A 19,252-nucleotide genomic window follows, 5' to 3' on the forward strand; every position below is an offset into this window, starting at 1 on the left:
GTCAACACAAAAATGAAAATGAACTTCTCTTACTCCATGACAACGCAAGTTTTCGCACAAGCCTGTGTACCCAAGAAGAGCTCACAGAACTTCATTAGACTGTTCTTCTTCATCCACCTTCCAGCCCAGATTTTTCACCTGCCAACTTCCATCTGTTTGGCCCAAGGAAGGATGCACTCCACATGAAGCACCACATGGATGATGGGGTGCTTTCTGATGCTGCGAGGCTTTGTTTCTAATGCTTACCAGTAGAGTGGTACCATGCAGGCATAGAGGCCCTCCCAGTAAGGTGGCACAAGGCTGTTACATTGAATGGAGATTATGTTGAAAAATTGGGTTCTGTAGCTAAAAGAGTGGGAAACAACATGGTGTATTGTAATCCTGAATAAAAACCAACATGCTTCTCATACAAAAATGTTTTGCATTACTTATTGAATGTCCCTCGTACATTATGCAATCTTGGTCTATGTAATTTGTAAAGTTCCCTGTCATTTTTTGGTTAGCAGAACAAAAAACAGCACTTGTTCATTAATATTATCATTAAATTGCTAGGCACTTTGGTACTTATTATATTTAACAAAAGTGATTTTATGTATATTTTGCACTAATACTAATGACAACATTACAAAGGTCTTAAACAAATTGGTTCACTTAAACATTTTTGTCCTTTCAGTACTATCATCCAACTTATATAGTTTTTTAGACTTCGCACCAATGTTTTGGACTGGATTCCAAGTCTCTCCAAAGTGTCTCCTGAAGTGAGGGTATATGACACAGTTGATAATGATTGGTCCATCAGACAGGGATGTGGGATGTTAGGCCTGGTGACACCTTGGTGCTACTTCAGTGGAGAAGGCTATGTTGCGCTGGCACTGAGTTTCACACTCTCTGTTTTCTCCCATTATATGACACAAATATGACACCACACTATATACATACCCATTAGTCACCTATATTCAAGAAATACAGGTAAGATACAAGTCTCATAAACCATGGCGAAATTGTTTGTTGTGTGCAGAGGAAGAAAATCTTTCTTATTAAACTGCTGAACATACCTCAGGGCCCCCAGTCAACAATTCCAGTTCATTTATTCTTTTCTTTTAAATACACTCCTGGAAATTGAAATAAGAACTCCGTAACACCGTGAATTCATTGTCCCAGGAAGGGGAAACTTTATTGACACATTCCTGGGGTGAGATACATCACATGATCACACTGACAGAACCACAGGCACATAGGCACAGGCAACAGAGCACGCACAATGTCGGCACTAGTACAGTGTATATCCACCTTTCGCAGCAATGCAGGCTACTATTCTCCCATGGAGACGATCGTAGAGATGCTGGATGTAGTCCTGTGGAACGGCTTGCCATGCCATTTCCACCTGGCGCCTCAGTTGGACCAGCGTTCGTGCTGGACGTGCAGACCGCGTGAGACGACGCTTCATCCAGTCCCAAACATTCTCAATGGGGGACAGATCCGGAGATCTTGCTGGCCAGGATAGTTGACTTACACCTTCTAGAGCACGTTGGGTGGCACGGGATACATGCGGACTTGCATTGTCCTGTTGGAACCGCAAGTTCCCTTGCCGGTCTAGGAATGGTAGAACGGTGGGTTCGATGACGGTTTGGATGTACCGTGCACTATTCAGTGTCCCCTCGACGATCACCAGAGGTGTACGGCCAGTGTAGGAGATCGCTCCCCACAACATGATGCCGGGTGTTGGCCCTGTGTGCCTCGGTAGTATGCAGTCCTGATTGTGGCGCTCACCTGCACGGCGCCAAACACGCATACGACCATCATTGGCACCAAGGCAGAAGCGACTCTCATCGCTGAAGACGACACGTCTCCATTCGTCCCTCCATTCATGCCTGTCGCGACACCACTGGAGGCGGCCTGTACGATGTTGGGGCGTGAGCGAAAGATGACCTAACGGTGTGCGGGACCGTAGCCCAGCTTCATGGAGACGGTTGCGAATGGTCCTCGCCGATACCCCAGGAGCAACAGTGTCCCTAATTTGCTGTGAAGTGGCGGTGCGGTCCCCTACAGCACTGCGTAGGATCCTACGGTCTTGGCGTGCATCCGTGCGTCGCTGCGGTCTGGTCCCAGGTCGACGGGCACGTGCACCTGCCGCCGACCACTGGCGACAACATCAATGTACTGTGGAGACCTCACGCCCCACGTGTTGAGCAATTCGGCGGTACGTCCACACGGCCTCCCGCATGCCCACTATACGCCCTCGCTCAAAGTCCGTCAACTGCACATACGGTTCACGTCCACGCTGTCGCGGCATGCTACCAGTGTTAAAGACTGCGATGGAGCTCCGTATGCCATGGCAAACTGGCTGACACTGACGGCGGCGGTGCACAAATGCTGCGCAGCTAGCGCCATTCGACTGCCAACACCGCGGTTCCTGGTGTGTCCGCTGTGACGTGCATGTGATCATTGCTTGTACAGCCCTCTCGCAGTGTCCGGAGCAAGTATGGTGGGTCTGACACACCGGTGTCAATGTGTTCTTTTTTCCATTTCCACGAGTGTAAGTTTGTAATACTGTAATTGTTTTCACAGTGGTAAAAGGAGGCAAGTGTTGTAGAGTATAAAAAATTCTTAAGCACAGAATTTTCTTTGTTCCATTGCTATTCTTAATGAATTTCTAAAAGTGAAGTATTTTGAGCTGAGGGCTTTATAACTAATCAAGTTTAAATTTTGTATTTCAATTATTATAAAAATTTTGATGGTAAGGAATGACCTTATCCAGCAAGAGGTTCTTAAAAAACCATCTCAGTCACAAAATCTTAATATACTATTAAAAGTAAAAAAGTATCTCCTAAAACAATAATTGCAAATTTAGAAATGTCATTTTTCAAAGGCTTTGAAAATTCTGAATTATGACATGTTCATAAGAAAGCAAAAATGCAGAAGGTACAGCTCCACCCTGCAATGTATCATTGGCTCTTGATGCTCTTTATTATAAACAAATAATTAATATGATTGGTCTTCTGTGTACAAAACAGGTAACGCACACAATGGCTGTTTCTCTCTACCAATGTCCTTTGGTTTCTATGTATGCTGGAAGGAGAAAGGAAACTAAGTTTTATATTGCATCCCATTAAAATAATTACAAATTGAGCAATAATTACTCTGGACAAGAGAGAGTTCTTGTAAAATAAACTATAAATTGGGATTTCAGTGCCACTCCCCACAAATGTGAGATTTGTGTCATAACCTCTGAACTACCTTGCCCACTTACTGACCTGTGAGAGTTCTCCTTCACAACTACTGAAAATCCTTTCATGAAAAAAATGTGATTGCCCTTTGGTGTGGTTAAACTAGCTGTGCTGGCTTTTGCCCCCACCAGTGAACATGATTAAGTGACAGTTTATACACTATGTGATCAAAAGTATCTGGACACCCCCAGAAACGTATGTTCTTCTTATTAGGTGCATTGTGCTGCCTCCTACTGCCAGGTACACATCGTGAGAGAGTAGAATGGGGTGCTCCGTAGAACTCACGGACTTCAAACATGGTCAAGTGATTGGGTGTTGCTTGTGTCATATGTCTGTACACGAGATTTACACACTCCTAAACATCCCTAGGTCCACTGTTTCCGATGTTATAGTGAAGTGGAAATGTGAAGGGACACATGCAGCACAAAAGTGTACAGGCCAACCTCATCTGTTGACTGACAGACAGAGACGTCTGACAGTTTAAAGAGGGTCATAATGCGTAAAAGGCAGACATCTATCCAGACCAGCCCACAGGAATTCCAAACTGCATCAGGATCCACTACAAGTACTATGACAGTCAGGCGGGAGGTCAGAAAACTTGGATTTCATGGTCAAGCGGCTGCTCATAAGCCACACATGACGTCAGTAAATGCCAAACAACGCCTCGCATGACGTAAGGAGAGGAAAGATTGGACGATTGAACAATGGAAAAACGTTATGAGAAGTGACAAATCATGGTACACAATGTGGTGATCCGATGGCAGGGTGTGGGTATGGCAAATGCCTGGCAAACATCATCTGCCAATGTGTGTAGAGATAACAGTAAAATTCGGAGGTGGTGGTGTTAGGGTGTGGTCATGTTTTACATGTAGGGGGCTTGCAAAACCTTGTTGTTTTGCATGGCACTATCACAGCACAGGCCTACATTTATTTTTAAGCACTTCTTGCTTCCCACTGTTGAAGAGCACTTGGGGGATGGTGAGTGCATCTTTCAACATGATCAAGCACTTGTTCATAATGCACGGCCTATGATGGAGTGGTTACATGACAATAACATCCATGTAATGGACTGGCCTGTATAGAGTCCTGACCTGAATCCTATAGAACACGTCTGGAATGTTTTGGAATGCCAACTTCGTGCCTGGGCCCACCGGCCAACATTGATACCTCTCCTCAGTGCAGCACTCTATGAAGAATGGGCTGCCATTCCCCAAGAAATCTTCCAGCACTTGATTGGATGTACGCCTGTGAGAGTGGAAACTGTCACCAAGGCTAAGGGTGGCCCAACACCATATTGTAGTAGTAGTAGTAGTAGTAGTAGTAACTTTATTCATCTGTAGATCTCTTTTTACAAGGATATACGACATGTCAAAGTATTTACAAATTTAGTTCTATTTAAAATAAGCTAATTCGTGTACACATATATTTACAGACTTCTAGTTAGAGACAATCATTAGATTTACCCCTGGTATACAATACTTGTTTACAAATAACTTATTAAATAATGTAATGCCACATTGTTCACTCATATCTCACTATCAGTCACTGCACACACTATACACACTTTGTTTCATAACACCTCACTCACTACACACACACAAGAGCAACTGAAAAATTTTCCTTTGTGGGATACTAGAGTCTTAGTGCATTGAAAAAAAGAGATGTAGTTTCTGTATAAAGATGGGTTCCACATGTCTTGAGATGCAAGTGTGACGTGAAGGAAGGATGGGAAAAAAAGTGGTGAAGCGTGTGCCTAGAAACCTGGAGATCGCGGTGTCAAAAAGCAGTGTGAAGGAGCGATGTAATACAAGAGGTCCAGCGAGATATTAATAAATTGAGTGCCAGACACCAAGCCTTTGTCCTGGTTTATTAATTTTCCCGAAATATTTATTTTGGTACACTCCTTAGTTATGCATGGCCTTTGCCCCACAATACCGTCTGGTTGTATTTCATTTCCTGATTATATTCGGAACGGTGTGGGATGACAGCTGATTTGTTCAGTTGCCTTTGAAGGATGTGTCGCTGATGTTACTTGCTTTTGTATCTATAGTCTGTCCCATATAAGGTATGCTACATTCAGACAGACTGTGATCCACACTCGGCTTTCGAAGACCAAGGTGCTCTCACGACCCTCATTGCTAAAGGCTCTGGAGGGTATACTTTGTTGTTTGGTACCACCAGTCTTCTTTGACTGGTGACATAGTTGCACAGTGTTGCAATGTGTTGTGTGACTCAAGCCGCGGTGTGTTTGTTCTGGAGTGGAAGTGAAATGTTGTAGAGTGCGCGGTGTATAAACAGAGAAGTGCTTTAGAATGAAATTTTCACTCTACAGCGGAGTGCTTTAATGGTTTAATTCTGCAGTGGTGTTATGTTTGTGAGGAATGTTATTATGTCATTTATTGTGCTGCAGTTGTCATGATGTGGTGACACAATGACATATATTGTGCACAATCTTGTCAATACAAGATATGATATGTCTTAAAATTTAAACTGCACTCCTAGGTGCCTGCATAACTACTGGGTAAGTGGGCCAATGTTGTTAATTACACCATGGGAGAAAGTAGATGGATCGGTGGTTATTAAAATGTCAAAAGTGCGACTCTAATATTAATAAACATTGATGTACTTATCTTCTCCCATGATTTAGTTAATAAACATTGATCCATCTACCTTCCCCCACGATTTAATTAAAAAGCATTGACTCATTTACGGTGTTTAGAGAAAACTATTTTCTCACGGGACCTGCCATCTTGTCCTATCCAACCCATCATTTGTCATGTTTACTTCCCATCATTCACCGTGCATAAAAAATAACCCTAGGATGGAACTTTGTAGGTGAAAATGAGGTTGCAATACTGGCTTTTGTAGTTGTCGGGGGAGAAGTTGTTGATATCCTGGTCTAGGGTTGGCTATAGAAGTGAACTGGAAATTGGAATACCGGCTTTTGTAGTTGTGGGCGGTTTAATGGTATCCTGATCTAGGCTTGAGCTACATAACTGGAGATGGGGATATCGTGGTCTCATAGTGTGTTTTGTATGTGGGGATTTATTTTTCGGCAGTTTCGAGTGTTTTTTTTTTTTTTCTTCACAGTCTTGCTTCTTGAACGGTGTTGTTTTTATTATTGAATTTTTAGTTGTCCCATTGCTCTCGCGTTTGTCCCGATAATTTCATTAGATGTGGTCAGTGTGTTTGTTTGCATGGTATTTGTATTTTTGCGGGAGTTACGATCGATATTTTGGTCTCCATGTTGTATACGCTCGAATAGGGCATGGTTAGAGCTCCTTACAGGAGCCGTAAGCATGGTGTTGACGTCATTCGCCAAAGCAAACTAGTGGTATTCCAGTCTCCGGTAATCCTGCTCTGGATTCTTATTCTGCACAAGGCAACCGGATTTCGGCAGAAATTTATTAAAGTCTTACCTCTTGTCTCGTTGTCGTCGCTTTCTTCTTGGCAGGAAACATCCAGTCAGGCTCCTGTCTCTGCTGGCATTAATTCATTTAATTCTTTATCTGTGGTGTTTCGCATAAATTAAGAAAAACTTTTATGCAGTCACCGTCTTTATTTGACGGACGATAATTACTTTTCACAATATCAACATGTCACCTAATTCTGGAACATGCAAATGCTTCTGCCTGCTACAACAGCTAGAATGTCAGAGACTTTAGTCTATAAGCATCTTCATTTGATCACAAAAGTAGGTGAGAGACCAAGTCTTAAATGTCGTTCACAAATAATAATATCGCAGTTGCAAGCTGCTCTACTCGTGTCGTTGGTTTGCTCACATTTATTAAATGAAATTATTTTTTTCGTCTTTGTCTGTAGGTGGAAAGCGTCCTCCCCATCTCATTCTTTCAAGGTCGGCTGGGCATCTGGTCTATTACACTGATGGACAGTTTATCGCAAGCGGAGGTTTATGCAAAACTGGTTTATAAGAAATCTATTCTTTCATTTCCTTCTGCAAAATTAAAAATATTGTAAACGTGGCCAATATGATGCAATAAATTTTTGACATGTTGGAATTTGGTTTATGCACAAATTCCTTATGAGGATGGAGTTTGCCGGCCGCGGTGGTCGTGCGGTTCTAGGCGCTCCAGGCCGGAGCCGCGCTGCTGCTACGGTCGCAGGTTCGAATCCTGCCTCGGGCATGGATGTGTGTGATGTCCTTAGGTTAGTTAGGTTTAAGTAGTTCTAAGTTCTAGGGGACTGATGACCTTAGCAGTTAAGTCCCATAGTGCTCAGAGCCATTTGAACCATTTTTTTTAGGATGGAGTTTTGTAGAAAATAGTTTCTCATCAGCATAATTTCATTTTATATTTTTGTCAACAGTAAACCGAGCTTAGTGGAAACATTGTCACTTGTTGTAAAGTGTCTAGACCAGGGTTTCCCAAACTGTGTTCCGCAGAATACTGGTGTTCCCCTGGAGATGATGAGGTACTCTGCGAAAAACTAGTAATAATATGGCGTTTTTCTTTTCGATATTTCGACAATTATAATTATTTTTGAATTTTTATTTTGAATATTAGCTATGATTCAAAATTGGAGTGCTCTGTGAATAAAGAAAGTTTTTTACGTTTTTTTATAATTGTATTAACTTTCAAAATAAACAAGGTGTGCCTCAGAGTACCAGGATCTCATTATGGTCCATCAGAGAAAACATTTGGGAACCCCTGGTCAAGACTATAGCGACATGATACTGTTGGCGTTACTGTGAACATTTTGTTTATGCTTCTTACGTATTACATTTTTTGTGGTGTTTCAGAGTGGTTGAGTGTTTTGGTTTCAGATAATTTCTTGGTGTTGTTATATCCTTCATATTCTGAACTGTGAGCATGATAGCGCATGAGTAAAAAATGAATAGTGTAAATAATTTACAAGTCTGAGAATTTTCCCAGCTTTCTGATGAGAGAGAAACTTGCTGCAAACGCTTTTGGAACACTGTTGTCGGATTTAAAAATCATGCAAAATATTAATACTAGAAGTCGTCAGTTTAAAAGAATATTTAAAAGAGATATTAAAGAAATAGTGACTGATTATGTGGTTGTGAAGTTAAAAATGCATCAGTCTGCTTCTCGTACCTGTTGTATGGCGGGAAACTAAAGTATTGTCATGGACATAAACCACCTAAGCATCAAAAGAAAATAAAAAAACACGAATCTTTAGTTCTTCACATACAGAACTATTTAAGATTGTCACTTTTTTGAACTGTCACAGTAGCCGCACTATTAATAGTGCATATAGAAAGAGAATTTCTGTGTATAACGAAGTGGTTCGGCGCAATAGGTACGTGTTTAATACCTTAATAATCTGTATTCGTTCTGTGGTTCTTTTGAATTGGCCGGAAAAGTCATGATGGAACTGGATCATCAACAAACGCATGTGTTTTCATTTACAGCTGAATTAGATGCTGTACTAAAAGGTCATTTAGGAAAAGTAACTGTACGTTCGAAGGAAAACACAAAAAATCGAAAATGAACTTTTGCAAATTTTGTTGAAGGTATGTCAAGAAGGAAGTTAGAATTTTTAGCAATTGTAACAAATGAAATCAGCGACATTACCAAATATATTTACGATGTCCGTTGTGTACCGTTCTGCAGTTAAAATAAAACCAACAGAAAGGTTGTGTAGTTTACTATCTCCTTCAAAACACGAAGCGCAGACGTTAGCTGCTTGTTTACTAGAGGAGTTGAAGCAGCCCAAAATAAATTAATGTCCTGAAAAATTATGCGCACAGTAATATCGGGCGGCATCCGTTACGGGTGGCTCCACTGCGGGTACAATCTCTTTTTTTTTTAATTTATATCCCAATGAAGAAAAGATGTACTGCTGTTCCCATTAAGTTTATCTCATGAAGAGTAAGGCGATACCAACCAGCCGCGATGTGAAAATATTTTTTACAAGTTTGCAAGGAATCTGCTCATTCTCCTCCAACAACACAAAGAGGACCCTGACCCTTGATGAGGTGGCGAGGAAGAGTTTGACACGATTTACTACGCGGAGTTTCCGGTCCCGATCTGTAAATAAAGTTCATGAGTGGCAGAAAGGCCTTATCGATTGTATGAAACAGATATTAGAATGTGATTTTGTAAAGAATGAAAGCAGAACTTATCGAACCCTCGGCCACAAATAAAGTTCTTTCCAATTGTATTTTTAATTATCAGTTGGAATTCATCCGTGAAGTTATGCTGTTAGTCGAAGATCTGTTCGGTCAGCTACAGCGAGCGTCCAGCACAGGAGACCATGTCAGTCTTCAAAGTAAATAGCAGCTGGAACCGAGAATAAATTGGTCACTGAAGAGAAGGTAACTGGACAGGACTGAACGGAAAAAAGAAACAAATAAGTGTGCGAAGTCATATTTTCGTCTTTTCTCAGGTCACTTTGTAGCGGCATCACTGTTTATCCAGAGAAATTCCCCTTGTATTTTTCTAAGTAGTAAATATACCTTGAAGATCTTCAGTATGTGTGTTTTTGGACAGATTGAAATTACGTTACAAACTATCTTGCATCTATGTAGCGCAAGAGTTCAAGTTATTTTCTGGCGCTATAAGTCTAGCAGAGTTACAGCAACCAATGAACTAGAGTAGACGTTAAATGAGTGTTTACAATTATTTAATTATTACAATCCCAAAGCCGTCAGTCGAATGAGAAAGGTGTTTTTCTACTTTAGAAAGAATAAAAACATTTTTAAGGAAATTCTGTGAGTCAGGGAAGATTGTCAACATGGCGATGCTTATTGTTGAAAGAGATTTCGCGAACGGGCTTCACTTATAAACATTTACTCGATTTGTAACTTCTCTTTCTGTTCGTGTTTATAGTACCCCCTTTGATGACGGTACTCAATTAAAGTCTGATGACAATCTTGTAGGCCGAAAACCGATTAACAAAGTAAATTAATACTGCAGAAAGTAGAAATTAATGTCGTGTTAATTTATAATTATGAGCGTTATTCTAGCAAGCAGTAACGGAAGAATCAGTTAACATGAAAAACAGGATGGAAAATTTTGTAATAGAAGCAAGGTAAGAATAAGTACAGTTACGTTTTATAATTTGCGTCTTATTTCCGGTAGCCGGCCGGTGTGGCCAAGCGGTTCTCGGCGCTTCAGTCTGGAACCGCGCGACCGCTACGGTCGTAGGTTCGAATCCTGCATCGGGCATGGATGTGTGTGATGTCGGATTAGTTAGGTTTAAGTAGTTCTAAGTTCTAGGGGACTGATGACCTCAGATGTTCAGTCCCATGGTGCTCAGAGCCATTTGAACCAACCATTTTCCGGTATTTTAGTCAGTAAACACATTTTAGCTTCAAATGGAACGTAGTTCATAAGTTAACGATATTTGTGAGTTTGTAATATTTCAGTTACATGACTTTCAGTCACATGACTTTGCATCTTCAAATTATTTTGCACAAGAAGCACTGGTCTCGTATCACGTGATCTTCCTCCATTCCTGTTCGCTGAAGGTAGAAGTTTGCGTGTCCAACATATTGGACTTAAATGAAGGCATCATATGTGAATGTAGGCTTTCCCGGTGTATACTGCTGATGAAATTTTCTCGGGCTTCCATCCGGGTAGCTGCGTCGAAAATCCGCGACGTTTGGATGAGTATCCTTCTCACCATCTTCTGTCCAGAAGATGATGATGGAAGCCCGAGAAGATTTCATCTGAAGTCATCATGGTTCATATACTTTGCTTTCTTGTACACTCTAAGACGAAAAAACGACGCACCGGAAGTAATTATCCGAATAGGACGAAAATAGGTAGATATGATGTACATGTACAGACAATTACAATTACAATTTGAAAAAAATTGATTGATTCATTCAAAAGAAACTGCTTCACAAATTAGACAAGTCAGCAACGCATTGTTGCACCTCTGGCCCTTATGCAGGCTGTACTTCAGCTTGGCATTAATTCATAGAGTCGTTAGATGTCCTCCTGAGGGAATCGTGCAAATTTCCGTCCGACTGTCGTTTTAGATCGTCACACTCTCGAGCTGGGCGAAAGGCCGTGCCCATAATAATGCTCCAAACGTTCTTGAGTGGGGAGAGATCCGGCCTATTTGCTCGCCAAGGGAGGGTTTGGCAAGCAGTAGAAACCCACGAGGTGTGCGGGCGGGCATTATCTTGCTGAAATGTAAGCCTAAGGTGGCTTGACGTGAAGGGCAACAACACGAGGCATAGAATTTCTTTGCCGTACAGCTAAACTGTAAGAGCGCCGCGGATGCCAACGAAAGGTCTCATGCTACGAAAAGAAATGCCACCCCACAGCACCACTCTTGGTTGTCGGGTCATATGGTGGGCGACAGATAGACTGGTATCCCATCGCTGTCTGGAGCATCTCCCGAAACGTCTTCGCTGATCATCTACATCTTCATCCATAATCCGCAAGCCACCTGACGGTGTGTGGCGGAGGGTACCTCCAGTGCCTCTATTGTTTCTCCCTTCTATTCCAGTCCCGTATTGTTCGGGAAAGAAGGATTGTCGGTATGCTTCTGTGTGGGCTCTAATCTCTCTGATTTTATCCTCATGGTCTCTTCGCGAGATATACGTAGGAGGGAGCAATATACTGCTTGACTCCTCGGTGAAGGTATGTTATCGAAACTTCAACAAAAGCCCGTACCGAGCTACTGAGCGTCTCTCCTGCAGAGTCTTCCACTGGAGTTAATATGTCATCTCCGTAACGCTTTCGCGATTACTAAATGATCCTGTAACGAAGCGCGCTACTCTCCGTTGGATCTTCTCTATCTCTTCTATCAACCCTATCTGGTACGGATCTCACACTGCTGAGCAGTATTCAAGCAGTGGGCGAACAAGCGTACTGTAACCTACTTCCCTTGTTTTCGGATTGCATTTCCCTATGATTCTTCCAATAAATCTCAGTCTGGCATCTGCTTTTCCGACGATCAACTTTATATGATCATTCCATTTTAAATAACTCCTAATGCGTACTCCCAGATAATTTATGGAATTAACTGCTTCCAGTTGCTGACCTGCTGTATTACAGCTAAATGATAAGGGATATTTTTTCTATGCATTCGTAGCACATTACACTTGTCTACATTGGGATTCAATTGCCATTCCCTGCACCATGCGTCAATTCGTTGCAGATCCTCTTGCATTTCAGTACAATTTTCCATTGTTACAACGTCTCGATATACCGCAGCATCATCCGCAAAAAGCCTCCGTGAACTTCCGATGTTATCCACAATGTGATTTATGTGTATTGTGAATAGCAACTGTCCTACGACACTCCCCTGCGGCACACCTGAAATCACTCTTACTTCGGAAGACTTCTCTCCATTGAGAATGACATGCAGCGTTCTGTTATCTAGGAACTCTTCAATCCAATCACAAAATTGGTCTGATAGTCCATATGCTCTTATTTCGTTCATTAAACGACTGTGGCGAACGGTATCGAACGCCTGGCGGAAGTCAAGAAACACGGCATCCACCTGGGAACCCGTGTCTATGGCCCTCTGAGTCTCGTGGACGAATAGCAGGAGTTGGGTTTCACACGATCGTCTTTTTCGAAACCCATGCTGATTCCTACAGAGTAGATTTCTCGTCTCTAGAGATCATTGGGGCTCAATTCCACTCCAGTTAATGAGAACCCAGGCCGAAGACTTGACTGAAGACGCTCTGGACAGTTGTAGGATACCAACGTGACTGCCTCCCGCCCTACAGCCCGAGAACCATGATGGTCTGGGGTGCCATTTCTTCTCATAGAGACACCTCTTTGGTGTCATACGCGGTACCCTTACAGCAGAGCAGTACGTCGACGATATTCTACTCTCCGCTTTGTTACCCTTCACGGCAAGCCACCGTGGGCTTAAATTTCAGCGTGATAATGCCCCTCCGCACTCGACGAGAGTTTTTATTGCTTGTCTTTGTGCTTGTCAATGCCTGCCTTGGCCAGCAAGATCACTGGATCTCTCACCAATAGAGAACGTTTGGAACATTGTGAGCAGGGTCCTCCAAGCAGCTTACGATTTTGACGATCTGACGCACCAATTGGACAGAACTGTACACGATGTGCCACGGGAGGACATCCGACAACTGTGTTAAATAATGCCATCCCGTTAACTGCTTGAAAAAGCGCAATAGGTGGACCAACTGAATTTGCGAAGCTGTTTCTCTTGAATAAATCAGCCATTTTTTTCTGTAATTATAATCATTTGCCTGTCTGTGCATGTACCGGGTGATAAAAAAGTCAGTATAAATTTTAAAACTGAATAAATCACGGAATAATGTAGGTAGAGAGGTACAAATTGATACACATGCTTGGAATGACATGAGGTTTTATTAGAACGAAAAAATACAAAAGTTCAAAAAACGTCCGACAGATGGCACTTCATCTGATCAGAATAGCAATAATTAGCATACGAAAGTAAGACAAAGTAAAGATGATGGTCTTTACAGGAAATGCTCAATATGTCCACCATCATTCCTCAACAACAGCTGTAGTCGAGTAATAATGTTGTGAATAGCACTGTGAAGCATGTCCGGAGTTATGGTGAGGCATTGGCGTCGGATGTTGTCTTTCAGCATCCTTAGAGATGTCAGTTGATCACGATACACTTGCACTTCGGGTAACCCCAAAGCCAATAATCGCAAGGCTGAGGTCCGGGGACCTGGGAGGCCTAGCATGACGAAACTGACGGCTGAGCACACGATCATAACCAAACGACGCGCGCAAGAGATTTTTCACGCATCTAACAATATGGGTGGTTCTAATAAAACCAGATGTCATTCCAAGCATGTGTGTCAATTTTTACCTCTCTATCTACATTATTCCATGGTTTATTAAATTTTCAAATTTATACTGACTTTTTGATCACCCAGTACATCACGTCTACCGCCGCCCGCTGTGGACGAGCGGGTCTAGGCACTTCAGTCCAGAACCGTGCTGCTGCTACGGTCGCAGGTTCGAATCCTGCCTCGGGCATGGATGTGTGTGATGTCCTTAGGTTAGTTAGGTTTAAGTAGTTCTAAGTTCTAGGGGACTGATGACCTCAGATGTTAAGTCCCATAGTGCTCAGAGCCATTTGAACCATCACGTCTACCGATTTTTGTCGTATTCGAATAATTCATTTGTGAGTTTTGTATCCCGCATGGAAGGCGGCGCGTGGGTCTGCTCCTGTGATCTGACAAAGAGGCCGAATGAAAAGGAAGCGACGAGGAGCAGGTGGGGGTAAAGCACGTCGGTACTACAAGTAAAGTAAAAGAGGTTTTTTCTGGTGTATGAACATGTAGTGCAGCCGAAGTCCGGATAAGAAAGTCTCAATATCAAGCTAAACTAAAAGCGATCGTTCTCGGCCGCCTGCTCTTCATGAACTGGACAAAAGCCGAGCGGCGCTCGTAGAGCTGCACAGCTTCGGCTAGATGGCGCTGTGGTCGGCGAAGATCTTCCGCTCTCGTAGTGCCAACCTACGCTGTGGCATCGGAACTATCGATACCACACCTCTTCTTCTTTTTTATACTTGCAATTTATTTTTGGGTCTGGCTTTAAGAGTTTCTGATTACGATAACCTGTACATCTTTACGATAAAGTCTTTTTTGAAGTATAATTTATTGGGAAGGTACATCGAGACGAGAGGTTTCGAGTTAAAAAACAATTTTCTTGTAAGGTTATGTAAAAATGTGACATCAAAAGCTTTGGTTCCCTACCCAGCTTTAAGGTACGTTTGTAAGCAGATTAGAGATCAACGTTCCGTCGGTAAGGGGGTCATAGAGACGAAGCGCACGCTTAGATTATTGAACAATGGGGACGGAAATCGGCCGTGCCCTTAACAAAAGAACCGCCCCGACATTTGCCTTAAACGTTTTTTGAAAAATTGCAGAGAACTGAAATCTGAATGACCGGACTGGGCTTCGAACCGTCGTCCTCCCTTCAGGCACTATCACCGCCACTGTTTAGTCTAGATACTACAATATTCACACTCAGCAGATAGACTTGAGACACATATCTCACTAACCGAGTAGAAAGGGGACACTGTGCGCGGAGGAAGAAAAGCTTTTCCGGTTAGGTGGCTGAACAACCCCTCGGGGTATCCCGGACAACGATGCCATACGTTCTTTTCTTTTTCATTTATGGTAGCTGGAGACGAATACTTGACGGAAATTTTAATTTAGGGTTTCAGGGATCAAATCTACCCATTGCGAAAACGAAACGTTAGTCGAAATCCATTGAAATAGTGTGTTGAGTAATAACCGCTACCAGTCACAATAGAAGGTGGTTTTATTTTACACACAACTGGTTTCGGTCTTATGCACATCTTCTGGAGCTATACATTCAGGTTATATTTCCATACTCATTGTTGGAGATCAGTATTTGCTGGCTTACCAATATCGTTTTCACATTGCGTTTATCCCATTTTTGTACAAAAATATTTCGTTTTTTACATACTAACTGTATGTTAGCCACCATGTTCATTGTTGGCGCCTCCATATAATGTCTTAGGTAAAGTAGTGGCGCTTTAGATGTTGGTAACTTCAGACACACATGCACTCACGACGTTGTTCCAATGTAACATGTTGTTAGTGCAATTGTGTCTGAAGCTATCAACACCTAAAGCGCCACTACTTTATCAAAAACGTAATATGGAAGCACCAACAGTAAGTATGGTGACTAAAAAACACCTAACGTGTAAAAAAACGAAATACTTGATACAAAAATGTTAAAAATGTGCCGGCCTCGGTGGCTGTGTGGCTCTAGGCACTACAGTCCGGAACCGCGTGACTGCTACAGTCGCAGGTTCAAATCCCGCCTCGGGCATGGATGTGTGTGATGTTCTTAGGTTAGTCAAGTTTAAGTAGTTCTAAGTTCTAGGGGACTGATGACCTCAGATGTTGAGTCCCATAGTGCTTCAAATGGCTCAAATGGCTCTGAGCACTATGGGACTCAACTGCTGAGGTCGTAAGTCCCCTAGAACTTAGTACTACGTAAACCTCACTAACCTAAGGACAATACACACATCCATGCCCGAGGCAGGATTCGAACCTGCGACCGTAGCGGTCGCGCGGTTCCAGACTGTAGCGCCAGAACCGCACGGCCACTAGCGGCCGGCTCCCATAGTGCTCAGAGCCATTTGAACCATTTGTTAAAAATGTAATGTGAAAGCGATATATACACAGCAGCTTCATTGGTCTCCAACACTGAGTGTGGGAACAAGTACCTGAATGTATACCACAAGTCCGAAACTGATGTGTATTAAATAAAATCACCTTTTATTGTCACTGAGCTGTTATTATTGAACACACTATAAAGGAACAGTTACGGAGTTTAATGCATCCACTATGGGCAAAATAAATAAAATCCATTGGCTTAAAAGCAAAGTACATTTTTTTTGTCAAGGAATACATTTTGTCACTGTCTGGAGAAAAGTGCTTCTATTTGCCACCATACCATTGTACTTGTAACTGAATAGTATAAAAATGGTTCAAATGGCTCTGAGCACTATGGGACTTAACTTCTGAGGTCATCAGTCCTCTAGAACTTTGAACTACTTAAACATAAACAACCTAAGGACACCACACACATCCATGCCCGAGGCAGGATTCGTGCCTGTGACCGTGGCGGTCACGCGGTTCCAGACTGAAGCGTCTAGAACCGCACGGCCATACCGGCGCCAGTAGTATATGCGGTCTTAATTTGAAGTAGATAATGAATTTATAGAATGTAACAAAATTGACGTGTCTTACGGATCCAGCAGTATACAATCTGTACCTGTAGCTACAGGGAGGTGACTATTCCCCCCCACCCCTTCCCTCATTTCCACTACTGCCCAACTTAATTTACGCTGTAGTTCATGAAGCTTCACCATTCAACGTAGAATGAATGGATACCGACGAAAGAATACTGGTCAAATGAATTTTTGAAGGAAGATTACGAGGTAAATAAATATTCTTACAAAGAGTTTATTTAGTAAAAAATAATATTATAAACATGCTAACAGTTCACAACGAATTACTGCCATTGATGTAAGGAGAAAATAGATGTATATCAATGTAAAATGATTCCCTTCGATTTGACTTTTTACTTCACCGGGTGTTGTCGAGGACATCTGCAAAATAAATATTACACTCAGTGAGGAAGGTGTGCCAAGCAACATTGTTATAATACGTAAATCATATAAAGACGCATACATACAATAATACTGGAAACTAGTGAATACTTGAATTAATTCTTGCTGTTTACTGGACAGAAAACACTGTTACTATAGCTAATCTCCTTCCCACTTTTCAGGTAACAAATGGATTCCTCTATAAAAAGTTCAGATTCTTTTGTAACTCATGGAGCCAGTTTTCAAGATGGTTAAAAGATGTCGAGTGTTGTTCAGAGACGCCATGCTGCATGAACTAAAACAAATGGTAATCGGAACGGTCGATATCTGTTGAATATGGCGGACAGGGTAAGGCATTCTATCGAAACTCGGTTTGCAACATGTCGTGAAGTAGAATGACTTTGTCTTGTGTATAAGTCTACTGCGTGCGTTTGTCTTCAAGTGTGCGACTCGGATTGAATAATTGTGCTTTGTAACGTTTAGAATTCGCCTTTTCACCAGGTTGCAGTAGTTCATGATACACCACAGCGACAAGGATGAATTTTGTCATGCACCTCAAAATTGATGTTTACGAATTGTCGAAACCAATCTCGGACGTTGTTTCATACATATCATATTGTCCATACGCTTTCATTAGCAAACTGTGACTTTCCGCAGCAGCTGCGCGGTGTGGGATCCTTACCAGGTGGGATTGACCGAGGACATCGAAAGGGTGCAAAAAAGGGCAGCTCGTTTTGTATTATCACGTTATAGGGGAGAGAGTGTGGCAGATATGATACACGAGTTGGGATGGAAGTCATTAAAGCATAGACGTTTTTCGTCGCGGCGAGACCTTTTCACGAAATTTCAGTCACCAACTTTCTCTTCCGAATGCGAAAATATTTTGTTGAGCCCAACCTACATAGGTAGGAATGATCATCAAAATAAAATAAGAGAAATCAGAGCTCGAACAGAAAGGTTTAGGTGTTCGTTTTTCCCGCTCGCTCTTCGGGAGTGGAATAGTAGAGAGATAGTATGATTGTGGTTCGATGAATCCTCTGCCAAGCACTTAAATGTGAATTGCAGAGTAGTCATATAGATGTAGATAAACGTGGAAGACTAAAACTTCCCGGCAATTTTGTCGGTACAAAATCCGACATGTTGAAGGCATTAAATCGGTATGTTATTTTCATTCCATTCGAAAGTCACACATACATCTTAAAGTGTAATGTTTCTACTGTCAAATGCGTCTCGTGTCGCTGAACCAGTATAACTACTGAGCAATTTAGTCAACAGCAAGAATTAATTCAAGCTCCCAATACAGTGACACAAGATCTACGTACTTTGTGACTGTGAAACATAAGCCCCATATAAGAACAGCATGAAAAAATAAACCGTGTATAGTTCATTTCCACGTGCAAAGATTTGTCGCAGATACAAGTAATCATCTCGAGAGGAAGAGAGGGTAAAAAAGTGTAATGGAAGACAAAGAGTAAACTTCAACTTTCAGGCAAAAGGTGTAGCACTACAGGGGTACAGGAGATAATGTAGTTCGCGAAATGATAGAAAGCTAGGTACCTTAAGACAGTAGGCAGCATAACTACAGGGTCTATGATAGGACGATTGCTTGTTTTACAAAATTTTTGGATGTAATTTTTCAAAACTATGCAGTAATTATGGAAAATGTATGCTAACGATTAAAACTATGAGCAGTTCTCTTAGATTGTTCGCAGAATATGCTGTAATTTACCGTCTAGTAAGGTCATCCGAAGACCAGTACCAGTTGCAAAGCGCTTTAGAAAAGATTGCTGTATGGTGTGTCAGGTGGCAGTTGACGCTAAATAACGAAAAGTGTGAGATGATCCACATGAGTTCGAAAAGAAATCCGTTGGAATTCGATTACTCGATAAATAGTACAATTCTCAAGGCTGTCATTTCAACCAAGTACCTGGGTGTTAAAATTACGAACAACTTCAGTTGGAAGGACCACA

General features: G+C 42.0%; 1 protein-coding gene across 1 annotated transcript in view; it reads right to left on the reverse strand.

Annotated features, from left to right (window-relative positions):
* Window positions 1–17,116: 17,116 nt before the first annotated feature.
* The window catches only part of LOC126354366 (uncharacterized), a 198,449-nt gene continuing 196,313 nt past the window's right edge, over window positions 17,117–19,252 (reverse strand). Inside the window, exon 15 of the mRNA XM_050003950.1 lies at window positions 17,117–17,282. The gene's annotated coding sequence lies outside the window, so the exon portion shown is untranslated. The remainder of the gene's footprint in view (window positions 17,283–19,252) is intronic.

Source organism: Schistocerca gregaria, chromosome 3 (assembly GCF_023897955.1).
Source record: "Schistocerca gregaria isolate iqSchGreg1 chromosome 3, iqSchGreg1.2, whole genome shotgun sequence".
Taxonomy (NCBI): domain Eukaryota; kingdom Metazoa; phylum Arthropoda; class Insecta; order Orthoptera; family Acrididae; genus Schistocerca; species Schistocerca gregaria.